The 14566-nt window shown below is 38.8% G+C and overlaps 1 pseudogene; it reads left to right on the top strand.

The window, feature by feature from the left end:
* The first annotated feature begins 543 nt into the window (after nucleotides 1-543).
* Nucleotides 544-13008, top strand: LOC113097037 (E3 ubiquitin-protein ligase Rnf220 pseudogene; annotated as a pseudogene).
* Nucleotides 13009-14566: the final 1558 nt, after the last annotated feature.

The raw sequence follows: 14566 nt of genomic DNA, 5'->3' as shown, positions 1-14566 counted from the left end.
GAGCATCGTTTACAACGTAAGTTTGAGCTCTCAGCTCGAGGCTGAAACAAAGTGTAATTCCATTTCCGTCCAGCAGGTGGATTTCTGCTTTGTGCCGATCATAGGAGTCTGTTACTGTTTGAACGTTTACCAATTAACTGCCATTTAGTTTAAGTAAAGCTGTTTAAATTATATCATAGTAGATTTTTTATGCTCGTTTTCATTTTGTTTAATATTAAAACATAAAAAACGAGTAAAACGTACGTTTTCCTTTTTGTAGATGGACAAATGTTCTCAATAGGAAATCCTCGTATTCAACTTCAGTAGCATGTATGTGCAAAAATAATCAACAAGTATACTACTATTTCTTTTTACAACATGTTAAAATACTTCTATGCTACTTATATGGACTAAAAATAGCTAAACTCGCGAGCAACCTGGTGCGCAATGGGACGCTGCACACTTACCTATTTCTGTAAAGACCTGGCGCTGTGTTGAAACATCTTTTGTTTTGCGGTGGACGTCATTTTCTAGGTCTTCTAAATGGTGAAAAGAGGGGGATAATTCATTCCATGCTCACAAAACAGCCCATGAGATCCCCCACGGGAGCGTGGAGAAGGGGGGTCAGGGTCCTCAGCGCGCGAGGAGGAGAGAATGAATGTCAGTCAATGAGCGAACCTGGCGCTGAGCGGCAGCACTGCACCTCCAACACTGTTTCCACCTCTGAGCAAATCTCTGCCTATCGTCTCTACTTTGCTACTGAACGCATACTCGTTTTCATCGGTACATGCAACTGATACAACTCTCAACGCACGATACGAGCCGGTGAACTCTGTCTGACGCGCGAGGACCATCTCACGTTCTTTCCTCGAGGTGCAACTATACTTTGCCTCTCATGCTTCGCGGTGATCTTCGCTCGCTTATTTCGAAAAGTTTCAGTTGTGGGGATAAAAGGACAACTAAACCTTCCCAGGGATTTTTTTTAAAACAACGTAAGTGCTCTAAATGTATTGCCAGAGATTGTTTTCATGATCCCGTGGGAATGTGTCTAATGTTTCTGTGTAGAAATCTAGTTTTATGTGACTGTCTAATGAGTGACCCTGAGCCTGATTTAACGCACCCTAACGTGGCTGTCTCTTGCTCCGGGATTTTACGGCATTTCTTATTGTTGTTGTTTGCTTTTTGTTGTTTGGAAGTTGAGGTAAGGTGATGATGCACAACTTTATTATTTCAGTAGAGCTTCTATCAGAAATCATGTATAACTCGCGCGTAATGGCTTGATTGTGGCAATCATTTTAGTGACCGTTTATGGAACTCCTTCGCTTTTAGTGAGGAAGAGTTGCTGAACTCCTATAACATTTCAGCAGCTAACCCTGCTTTGACTTTAACATCAGGATAAAGTTGGCTTAAATTGCGCATTTGACCTCTGGATAACTGCCATGCATCTGAGATTGTGAGAAACACTTATTACGCTTAAAACATGTGTACATATAATTAACAAATAAAACATTATGACCCTAAACAATCTTTTTTTATCACGACCTGACGTTTTTAATAATGCCGATTCACATAAACTCTGATTTAATATTTTCTTGCACATGCGCTTTCTAATGTCGTGGGAAATTAGGCAGGTCAGTGCTAGTGTTTCTGGTTAATGGAACTGAAAGGGAACTTGTTATAATGATACCCGTGATAATGTACGCGTGCCTGCGGTATAACATGCTCGTGTGTGATGTTTAGTGGGTTAACATTTAATAACCAATCGTTGTCAGTGCAGACCGGGCTTTAAAACCAGCTTCTTGGGTAGTTCAGTTACGCTTCCAACTAATTTGTGACTGGTAGTGGACGTGAGAAGTTCTCCTGTGAGTGAAGATTTTACTCTTCCATTTATAGTCCTCTCCATTTATAGTCTGTAATCTGAGTGGGAATTAATGCGCTCAAGACCAATGTTGCGGATAATTTATATTTTCTTCTCAAACCACAATAGACTGTTGGCCTGCGTTACACTCTTTATTTTTCTTCTGAGTATGCATGTGTGTTAATAAAAAAAATGTTTAGTTTTAAATTATTCTGTCAATGGTTGTTAAATAAGAAAACTACAGGCCTACTCGGAGCAGTTAGTTGGATAGCACTTATAACGGGACTTGTGCACTTATAGTAAATCCGTGCAGTAAGAAAACAAGGAAACACCTGTTTGGGTCGCTACAATTTGCACAACACACACGGGAGTGTTTCCGCTGTGCTCATGAGTTTTTAATAGAATTGTCAAGGAAAATTCTGGACAAAACTCTCAGATTAAGACTTGTTGTCTAACGCTTATTATTTAAGTGTATAATATCCACAGTTTTTTTAAAAACATTGTCGCGTTGCTTATATTATTATTATTATTATTATTATTTACAGTTTTCAATAATTTGAATAATTCTACTAATTTATGTATAGTCTGTTTTTATGAAAACATTATTTTAATCGATTTTTTTTATAAAAACAAAACAAAAAACATATATTAGAAATAAAAAATAAGCCATCACAACAAAACACTTGTCTTCAAGTAGCTGTTTTGCTTAATAGTATGTTTACAATTATGGATTTATTTAATCTATTTAATATTTCTAGTGTTAGGACAGCGCTACATAAACACTCTATAAAATTCTCATTTAATACTTTTTCTTCTTCCCAGTCACATTAATTATTTATATTTAGATTGACAGTATATATTCGCTGTTAAGTAATCAGCCTATTTCATTTAATATCTTTCATTTGTGAATTTGCATTTGTAAGAGGGAGGTTATTAGCTCATTATTTTATTCCAGCATTACGGCCTTGTGCAGTAAATATTAAACTATTTTGCACTTTACAACTGTGTTTATATTGTAAGTGACTCTCAATTATTATTTATAACTTTAGCCTATATTTTATATTTAAAACAGCGACAACTATAAACAATGTGTGGTACTCCCAAATCTATATAAAAAAATTTCATTCGTTGTTTATTTCTTAAATTGTTCTACAGGACATGCACGCGCTTTATTTAGGCTACGCGCTTTCATTCAGACTGACCGAATCATTTTTCACAATTACACGCTTAATTTGCTCGATATTTAATTGTAGATTTTAGTCATAAATATTTTTTATTACACTTAATATTTCATTTGGCCGTGTTTGATGATTATATAGATGTTTAAATAATAACATCAAGGTTATATTTTTGAATCTCATTTGAATAGCTTTACAGAATGAAATCATGGTCCTCAAAGATTACAATGTCTTTTTTAAAATAAGTGTGTTAATTGATATTTGTAATGGAGCGAGTAGAGCCAAAATCACTGGAATATGTTAAATCAGATTTTATGCTAAATATAAGTAATGGACAGTGAGATAAGGAGCCTTGTGAAATCCACTAGCTATATTGTCCTGAGTGTTTATTTTTTAATTATTTTTTAAATTCATTTTCATGCTAATTATACATGGAGGATTATGCAAAACATTAGTAGAAACATTTCGATTTCTGAAATAGTCTACAATCTATTTGAATGTTTATTTAATCCGTTTTACCAAAATTATTAATTAAAAGCAAATTAACCAAATTAAAGCACTGCACCCTGCTCCTGCATCCAAAACTTTAACATCGCATTGCCATTCTTTCAGGCTGTTTTAAAGTTTTCAACCCATAAGTTTATTTATTTAAAAAAAATTATCCGAATTATTTAACACAATAGTTCTGTACGAGTTCCAATGAGATAACAGGATGGCAGAAAAGTAGATGCAATGGAAGAAAAGTAGTAGATGATTTATTCGTCAGCGTTTCGATTTTCACCCCTGCGTTTTCAGTCCTGTCCTTTTCAGCGCAGATGTCAGTTGTTATTGCTTCCCATTGATCCTTGTGCAAAGTGAGAAGTGAACTAAAATTAATGTCGATTCCACTGGCCGGATCAATGGTCAGAGTTATTTTAATCTGGATTTGTAGCATTAAAAAAAAGAGCAAGCGCAATCAAACGTTTTCATTCTTGTTAACAATTAGGAGGAGATGAGAGCGTCCTTCCCCACAGACAGCGAGGACAGAGACAGCAAGAAGTTCTGCGACTCTAACTTACAATAATATGTGACTGAGAAAGACTTTCTGGTCTGGATTCAAAAGGAAATCAACCGACACCGCGCACTGAAAGTAAATGAAGCACGCGTTTCTCAGATTGGCTTTATCGACAAACGTGCCGTTTCCCAAGGAATTAAACTAGAATTAACCCCGTTAACTCGTACCCACCCGCCCTCGTGCGTGTTTATGTTCTCACGTGCTAATAAACACTTCACCGAAACCTCATCTGTCATGCAGATGGTACCATGGTATGGTAATTAAAATAATCTACAAATAGTACCACAGTTTCAGCACAGAGAAAGGTCGTGGTCCTTAAAGGATTCTTTTGAACTTGTCGAGCATTTGGACGGTTGTATAAAGATGAAAATAATCAGGTGTAGTAGTCTTTGGATTGCTTAACTTCACCATGTCCCCTTCCATTATGTTTTGAAGCGTGTAGACACGCCTATTCATGTACCTTTTTATTTAGTTCCGAGGCGGAACATTTGAAATTTTATGGTGAGAGCGATACTTTGTTTGTTAGGTAAAGCGCCCCAACCGCAGCAAAGCCTTTGAATAAAATCTGCTGCTGCTCAAAGGTTTTTAAACACTGATCATCGCTTTCGTCCTTTTTTTTTTACTAATTTGTATGCTAAATAAACAAATACATACAATAAACTACATATATTTTCTTTATTATTAAGAGTTACGTTATGTTTATTTATTAATATATATATTTGCTTTTAATGCTTGTAGTTCTGCTTGGTGATTTTTTTTATCATGTCTTTTAAACTTTAATTAATAACTTTGATTATTAAATTACATTGATAATATCAATGCTAATTTACTTAATAAATTGCGCGTTGACCTTATGATAAACTGTATTTTTGCTCAGCCATTGCAGTGACACTCAGTGGGGCGTTGGCTGCGCGCGCACTCTTGATTATGACGGGCAAAAGAACATTAAGATATTTATACTTATATAATATTGCAACAAATAACAAAATATATATAAAGTCATATGTGAATAAATATAAAACTTATGACCAATAAACAAAACGAGATTTCTGTTAGAGCTGAGCTAATTGTAGATTCATATATGCTAGTTTGTGTAGTTCTTTTTTGATTTACCTAGCTGTCTTTTATTTAGATGTGAGTTTTAGAGCTGTAAAATAAGTTAGTTTTATAGCCTCTCTCACAAGGCATTACCAGTGCATTTGCCTGGGATCAATAAGAGTCCTATATTTCTGTGCTCGTCTGAATGTTGCTTGGTATCTTCCCACTGAACATTAGTCTAGGAATGAGACACAGCTCTTACACCAGTTATATATATATTTATCTAGAATTTATATGTTTTATTCTTACAGTAAGCCAATGCATTTTTTATTGCACAAATTTGTAGAAGGATAAGCATGAAATGAATTCTGTTATTTCACTCGATTTGAAAATGTTGTGGGACTGAACTTGGAATAAGAGGCCAACTAGTTGAATTAATCTTGTTAATCAAGTTCAGGCAGTTTAGTGCTTCTCGCATTGTGCTATGTTATCTATTATTGACGAATCTCTGGTTGGCAAACAGTGTGCTCAAACCATGCAAAATCAAAACAGTGTGAAGTCTCTTTCTTTCTCTCTCTCTTGCTCTGTCTCAGTACACAGTGGCAGGCAGCAGTGGACAGCTGTAAGGGTGGTGAGGTGGGTGGGTGGTTTGGTGTCGCCGTGGCTTCTTAGCAGTCCAGTCCTGGCTCTCAACACAGAGGATCCAGACACCTTGCAAATAATCTGGGCTTAGTGAGGAATTAGCTGGCTCAGGTGGGTTGGATGAGACAAACAGTCCATCAGCCCCTGAAATGAATAGGGCAGGCAGGACAGGAAACTTTAAAATTAAATTTGTTCACAATGAATCAATGTTCCCCGGTGCCCGCCGCAAAGCTTTATTTGAAAAGCAAATCCTCACTTATTTTGACAGCTCATGCCGAGTGGCACGTTTTCTAAGCCGAGAGTAAATCGTGCAAATTTTGTCTGGGGGGAAAAAAAGTTGCGAAAGTTTAGAGGCAGGCCCTCGGTATACTTATGCAGGTGATAAGATCCAATAAAGCAGTGACTGATTACCTCTATTTATTGCTGGGTTTTATTGTGTGTCATACACTGTGGGGAATTTATTTGTTGATAGTGAACTGGAGTGTTGAGGCACAGCTTGTACTATCATTATTGATTTAGTTAGCTGTATGTCCAAGTGTCATTATCCTTCAATGCGTTCTCAGTCTGTCATTAAATCTCACTTTCACGTCTTCGGGATGCAGACGTTCATTTTTTTGTCTCATACCGCAGCTGCTGCATGTTATTGAATTGTTCTGTGGAAGATTTCATATCACGAGGGCTTTGATTCTAATTCAGCAGGATATATTATCTGCGTGGTCCTAAGTTGCAGGCCAGCCGACGGTGAATGAATATCGACTGTCCTCCGGTCCAAAAGCGCTTCCTTGCGGAATACTAAGTGAGCCATCCTCTCCCGATAAAATGCAGCCCAGGCAATCCATGCAGCACCTTTTACCCTCCTCACCGGAAATATTTAACGCCGCTTCCCTGATTGACAATCTGAGGAAAGACTGGAGTGCCGTGTTTGTGTGACTGACGACAGCCATTTGGAGTTGATGCTTAAGTAGACTGTTGTGGATAAACATAAATTTACTCTCCAGGGTGATTAAAAAGCATAACAAGTGCTGGAGTGCTGCTGAGACCCTTCAGACAAAGGCGTTTGGGAAGTTTTCAAGAGCAAAGTAGTTAAAATGTGCTTCATACTGCGCCAGTGTCATTTCCTGCGACGTCGTTCGAGGGCTCTCCATTTTAGCAACTGCACGCATAACAGCCTTCACACCACATCAGATTTTTGACACCGCTGGAAGCTTTTCAGTGAAAGTTTAAAGAGTGTGAGAAATGGCTGGCATGGCTTAATTTGGAGCAGCAATTAGCTTGAAATCCTTTCGTCGTCTGCATTCTTGTAACTGTTGCCGTTTTTGTCTCCTCACATGGTGTCTTGCTCAGACAGTTGGAGATGTGTGGGTTTGAATGTGTGTGTTTTCTGAGGGGATTGAATGACAGTGTCTGCCCTGTCCTGTAATAAAATGTAAGAGTGGCACTTTCACGGTTGTCGACAATCTCTAAATATACCGACAGACAGGCAGAGGAGCAGGAGCTGCGGTTTGAGGGACACCCTCCGCCGAAACTTTTGCATTTTCTCCCTGCAGTCAGATTTGACAGTTGTTTGTTTTCGAAGGAATTGGATTCATTTGCACTGCTCCCCAGAGCTGTGCTGAGGAAATGTGTTGTTGACAACTTCTTATTTGTCTTTGTTGTACCCTTTCTGTTTCCTCACATCACTAACTTTCTGAGAGAGACACAGCTAATCACGGCAACTGACACTGCAATATCATAACTATGAAATTTTGAAAAGGAAATGCAATGCCAGATTTATGCGTGATCACTGCAACTATTAAGTGACAGATTTGTTTTATTCATGGATAATCAATCACAATTTTTAACTTGTGACAAATATAGCATAATGAAATTTAAATAATTAACTATTATTATTATTAAATTAAAATTTAATAACATGTATTTATTTTTACCTTTTCATTTATTTAGTCTATGTTATTATTTTATGTCAACCCCAGCTTTTGTACTTTGTCATTCAAATAAATTTTATTTAAACATACATTGATTTTGCTTGCAACGATTGACAGACGGAAGGAAAGAAGCGTGACAAGAGTAATGGTGGACATTGCACAGTCTCTGTTTCTCGCTCACACACACTCTTTGGCGTGTCAGTGTGTGTCAGGCTGACTCACTGCTCTCTTTGGTTGCTCTGGGACACTGGGCTCTCAGTTGGTGCATGCTTTTGTGCGTGTGTGTAGCTGGGGCACCAGGCAGACCGGCCGCAGCCACAGAAATGATTAGCACATCTGTACAACACACATCCAAGTTATGCCCCCTCTTTCTCTCTCTCTGGTGCGCCGTTGGGGGATATCCTGTGTCCTTTTATTGGATTGTCAGTTTCACACTGCCTGACTGCGCTGATGGTAATGATAATAAAATTGAAATATCCAGGTACTTATCACTGTATTACCTTGCTATCAACACCCACCCGCACTCATTTTTTAGAGGTTATCCGAGGGGAGAGATTCGATACAGCGACGAGGCCCTGATGAGTGTGAGAGTGGATAAAAAAGAGCTTTCGATATTGGTGCATTTTCAAGGTGCTATTTTCCAAGCTAGGCTGAGTGAGAAGACGGAACGTAATGTGATTCTTAGGGTTCTCAACAGCATCAAGTGGTGTAGTGTAACCCATTTTCTACAGACAGGAAACAGCACACATCCCCCTGCCATGTATGTGATAATGTAAATCTCTTTTTACTGGGCTAGCAAAGTGTGTGTGTAGATCGAGTTTTAAAATTGATTCGAATGAGTGTTCTGGACAGCTGATATCTGTAAAAATGCTCTAATAAATTCCCCAGGAGTTTCTTTGATGCAGCCTGATATTCTGTGTGGCATTTGAAATGGCCTCGCCGTGACAATAGTCTAAAGGCCCATCTATTTGAATTACTCTGAATAAGAAGGCCTGTTCTCCAGATGCACAGATTAAATTCTGTTTTCTGTACTTACATGTGACATCTCACAGCATTCATTACCATTTAAAAGTTTGGGGTTGGTAAGTTTTTTTTTTGTTTTTTTTTTAGACAATGCTCACTAAGGCTGCATTTATTTAATCAAAAATACAATAACATTATAAATATTGTGAAATATTATTGCAGAAACATGAAATATTGTGTTTAATTTAATATTACTTAAAAATATGACTTATTTAATTCTGTGCAAGTTTTGTCCAGAACTTTTTTTGATGAATAGAAAGTTCAAAATAACAGCATTTATGTGAAATAGAAATATTTTGCAACATAATAAATGACTTTGATGTCAGTTTTATTTAGACTAATGCATACTTGTTGAATAAAATTATTAATTTATAATATATATATATATATATATATATATATATATATATATATATATATATATATATATATATATATATATATATATATATATATATATATATATATATATTTTTTTTTTTTTTTTTTTTTTGTGCTCAAAGAAGTAATGTTAATTAAAATACATATATTTTTTACCTTTTTTGTAATTTTGAGTAATTTTGAATCGTTTTTGATTGAGCAGTTTGAGCAGTACAATCATTTCTGATTTTTATATACGTTAAATGTCCATTTAACTTCGGGTCAACCTCAAAAGATTGGTGATGACGGACAGACACACAAGTGCACAAATAGACAGATTTGCTAAAACGCTTTTCATTAAACTCACTCACACTTTTGCCAATCACTGAATGTTATCCTCCAGGGCTTCTTCTCGGGCTCTTTGGCTGCCTGCAGCAGAGGTCATGGGGTGAAGTGCGGCTAATTTATTCATTCAGTCAAATTTCCTGTGCAGATGGCAGGCTGATATGATATCAGTATGAGAATCCCATCGGAGGCAGAGGTGCAGGGTGTTCATATGAGCAGGGCCGCACTCTTATCTGATCAGCACATGGCTCTTATCTGTCTCAGATGCCGTTCTGCTCTGCAGACAGGGAGATGGAGTAATAGGCTTAAATGTGATCTGAACCTCAGATTTATGGGAGAAACTTTCTATTTCTGAAAGGGAAAAGTAGGCAAGAGTTTCAGAGTGTTTTTAAGTGGTTTAACTCCTGCTCTGTTCAACTTTCTTCAGGTGGAAGACCATCGAGGATGAGCTGCCAGTGAGAGCGACCCCTGATTCTGCCAGAGTGTCGACAGTGTAAAAGTTTGCACCATTCTGCCCATACAGTTTCCCCCGTCTCTCTTCTCTCCACCCCTCCCCCACACCCCTCTGCTCTCGCCCCTATCCCCGCCTCCGCCAAACCCCAGCCCGGTCTCCAAAATGGACTTGCACCGGGCAGCTTTTAAAATGGAGAGCTCCTCCTACCTGCCCAACCCATTAGCATCCCCAGCGCTAATGGTCCTAGCATCAACAGCGGAGGCCAGCCGCGATGCCTCCATTTCCTGCCAGCAGCCTCGCCCCTTCGGCGTGCCGGTTTCTGTGGAGAAGGATATTCACCTTCCCTTCAACAACGGTTCCTACACGTTCGCCTCCATGTACCACCGACAGGGAGCCGTACCACCAGGCTTCCCCAATAGGGACTTCCCTCCTTCCCTCCTACACCTCCATCATCAGTTTGCCCCTCCAAATCTGGACTGCTCCCCCATTAGCATGCTTAACCACAGTGGTGTTGGGGCCTTCCGGCCATTTGCCTCTCCTCTGGAGGACCGAGATGGAGCGGGAGGTGGATACCAGTCCGCCTTTACCCCAGCCAAGCGGCTAAAGGGCTGCCTGGAGGCCGAGGCCTCCCCGCACCTGCGCTACTCGGACGCAGAAGGAAAAGAGTATGACTTTGGTGGTGCTCAGATCTCTTCCAGCTCGCCTAACGCTCACAAAGCCGGGGAAGATGTGGGGAAGAAGATCTTCGCAGTGTCAGGCCTGCTGTCAGACCGAGAAACCTCGTCCAGTCCGGAGGATCGCATTGAGCGCTGTGAGTACACGTGTTTTTTTCATTAAGTGCACTATTAATGTCCGCTAACTGTGTTACATCTGTACAAATAACTCCGATACTTAAGAGTCTGCCACTACCTTTAGATCCCAAAATGGATATTTTTGGTTGTTTAGCAATAAGGTCACAAAATTAGTTTGACAACCTTTGTTGTCTTGTACATATTGTTTGTTTTGCTGTCTCTTTTTACATAAGCTAGCTACACTCAAATGGACCTAAAACATATTTTAGGTTAGACTTAAAGTTAATTAAACTAAAGTTTGTTTAGAGTGATTTTAGAAAAACATTTAAAATAATTAACTGATTAAAAAAACAATTGGAATTAAAAATAAAAGAATAAAGAATACTAAATAAAACCAATTAAATTCACACACGCACACATATGTTTAACTTATACATTTCTATATGTTCTATATTATCCCCATAATGTAGAAAGTGTGTCCCACTTCACAAGTCAAACTGTTTGGGATTGTTTAGAGAGTGTGTCCTACCGGTCTTACAGAGCAGATCAATTCAACAGATAAAACTCTTAAATTAAATGGAGGTTTCTCTTGGGTGAGAGAGTGTGTGTATGAATGTGTATGTGTGTGTTTTGGAGGTGTGGAAATTTGAAATGTGTGCACAGATTCATAAGACCTCTGCAGAGCGGAAGTCCAGTGGTATTACTGTGGGAATCCAACCTCACCACTCTTTCTCAAATACATTAGGATTCCCAGTGAAAACACACACACACACACACAGACGGAGAGAGAGAGTTCTACAAACTATTTCTTAACCACTTTCATTCTCAAGATGTTTTTTCCAAATAAATCTGGGGTTGAGAGGAAGACAATTGCTATGAAATGAGACATACACATGAATGTGAATGAATTCATAATGTTTACATAATGTCTCTGTTTTCTGGTTCCATTTAAAAAAAAGAAATAGTTAACTACATTAATTGACTTGAACTGAAAATGAGGAATTCTTCAGCAGCATTTATTAATTTTACTCGATGTGACATTAACTAATATGTTTAATGTCAAAAGATTAATTGATTGACATAAGTTAATGCACTACAAACCTACATAAATATTTTATTTTTTATTTTTATTAACTAACATTAGCAAATACTAATAAATGCTGTAAAACAATATATGGCTCATTGTTAGTTCAAGTTAGCTAATACATTAACTTGATTATGTAATACATTAAATGAGACATTTTTTCCTGTTTATTTTACCCAGCTTTCTTGTCTATTTATTGGTTTATGCCTCTCTCTGCCAATCTCTCTTTTTTTTATTCCTCTCTCTTACAGAAGAACTGTCCTTTATAGCATTTGTAATCACCTTTTTGTGTGCACTGACACTCAAATTCTGAAATTTTTCATTTTCAAATTCGCTCTTTTGGGGAGAGTTATAGTTCAACAGGGAGGCAGCAGCAGGGTAAAGAGCGAGAGAGGGATACAGAAAGAGAGGAAGAGATGGAAGCACCCTAGATCGAACAGATGAGAGACAAGGGCGGCGAGCTGAGACTGATCCGATGAAAACAGCAGTATGCAGGCTGGGAGGTGAATGACACCCAACAAGAAACGAGAGAGGAAGGCAGGAGTTTGAGGAAGGAAGAGAGACAGACTAGAGGAAACTGTGTCCAGTAGCTCATCTAGAATTTCTCCTCTGAGGGGGTCTCGTTTGAGAGCGCTCTTTAAGACATCCACCATAGCGTTTTTGAACCAGCAGCAGCAGCACAGGAAGCAGCGATACAGTGCCGGTCCGATCGGCTAGAGGAATTATAACACCTTCACCCTCAGCTCAGATTAAGCACAGATAGCGGCTCTCGAGGGCCAATCCAGGTATAATCCAAGTCCCTCAATGGACTCTAATCTGACATTCATACTATCAGATAAGAGCAGCGGCTTCTCTTGCTGAAATGAGAGGGGATTAGGGTAGCGGAAGGGATAGGAAAGCCTCAGCCTTGAGAAAAAACACACAGAAAGAAAATACAATGATTTGGAGAGTGGGAGACAGTTTTGCCTTCTCACTCTCTGCCTCTCTCCTTCTCTTCCTCTCTTTTGAAGCTGAATCTAATTAGATTAAACCTTAGGCCCACCAAGGGCTCTAATGCAATTGAATTTCCAGCAGTGTTGTAGAAGAGCCTTAAATTGGGTTCCCCTTGACTGGCTACTCTGCTACTGGCTGTCACTTCAGGAGACCTATCCTCTCTCTGGGCATTAAGCCCCAAATCTGCACTGTATTGCAACCAGTGCGATTCTCAGCCTCTACGCTAGTGAGCAGGAAAGCTTGGCAAGATACAGTCCTATGATGACAACTCCTGCAGATAGTCTCACTCCTCACAAGAGTTACATGTCACATCTAGAGCTTCACAGCATGATGTTTTCATTATTTTTGAATGGAAAGGAGAACAATGTGTGAATAGAATGTGTCCCTTACAAAAACAATTTTTTAAACCATATTTGTAACCAAATTAAACCAAATCTGGTTACCTGTTTTGTGTATATAGAATATTTTTTTAATTATTTAATTTATTAGATTTAATATTTGTAACATTTATAATTGAAAATGTTTTTTTATGTATTTTTGGGTGATTTTATTATTTACTTCAGATTTGATTATATTTTATAAATAAATTAAAGGTATGAAAAAAAATATTAGAAATATTATAGTCCAATATTATAGTCTAATATTAATGCGATCATTATTATTATAATTCATTGGTATGAATTTAGAGTAGTATGACTAACTATGTTACTAGAAATTATGGTCACCGTGGAATTTTGTCTCTAGTATTTGATGTATGTGTGTGTGTGTATGTGTGTGTGTTCATTTCCCAGTGTGAATGTGTTACATCTGGAGCATGTTTGTTTGCCTTCTCCCTGCACACATTAGCACAGCAGAGCCGAGCAGTGAACCTGACCCAGGACAGCTATCCCAGCTTCACATCCAGAGAAAAGTGTGTGTGTGTGGGATAAACAGAGACTGCTACAGTGTAACCTGGTTCCATACTCAGTGTGACCTACAGAAAAAATAAGACATGAGATGTAGTCTTAGAAAGAGAGAAGGCAAAGAATGAGGAAGAGCAAGACGAAAGAAAGATAAAAAAACAATAAAAGGCAGGGGATGAGCAATCAGCAGCGTTGTGAGCTGAAACGCAGACTGCAGCTGCCTTCCTGAGCAGCTAAAATAAAAGGGAAAAAATCCTTAAGACAACAGAGTGCAGCCACACAGGCTTCCTTCCTGATGTGACCATTCCGTGAGCCGTGTGGGCCTGTCTCCATAAATCCCTGCTGATTTACAGGGAACCCGGTGGCTGGCAGCTCCGTGCTTAACCCCCACCACCCCAGCAGCGAGCTGGTCTTATAGCAGGGCCACCAACCGCCCGTCCTTCCCTGTGGAGCTTCCACACACTTGTTCTGAACTTCAAATGATTTCAGCTCGGGTAGATATATGTATAGCACAGATTATAGCACACATCAACACGTTAAAATATTCTCTCGTATCGTCCCCAAACACGTCAGGGCATCAGTCATGAGGATGTATTTTTACAGTTGCAAACCTGGCAGGGACTCGTCCTCTAATTTACACGGCTCCTGAGAAGTAGCGCCGAGATGCATTGTGTTAGCAAGCATGGTTATTTTTGCATTGCGCCTCCCTGTCACTCTCTGGCTTTGTAGTTGCCAGTCAGCCTCTGGGTTTGAGCCTTTAATTATTTGCCGGTGCTCTTTCTCTGTCTCTTTTTCATTCTCCTGCTCTCTCTTTCTCCTCCCTCTCTACTCGGTCTGTGTGATTGATTCTTGTTTTCATGTTTTTCGATTGGGCTGCACAGATCTGTCAGAGTGCATAGTTATTCAGCCGTATTTTCACTTTCAAAAGCTCTGAAGAGCA

This window comes from Carassius auratus, unplaced genomic scaffold (assembly GCF_003368295.1).
Source record: "Carassius auratus strain Wakin unplaced genomic scaffold, ASM336829v1 scaf_tig00216073, whole genome shotgun sequence".
In the NCBI taxonomy this organism is placed as follows: Eukaryota; Metazoa; Chordata; class Actinopteri; order Cypriniformes; family Cyprinidae; genus Carassius; species Carassius auratus.
This window is presented reverse-complemented; position numbering and strand designations above follow the sequence as displayed.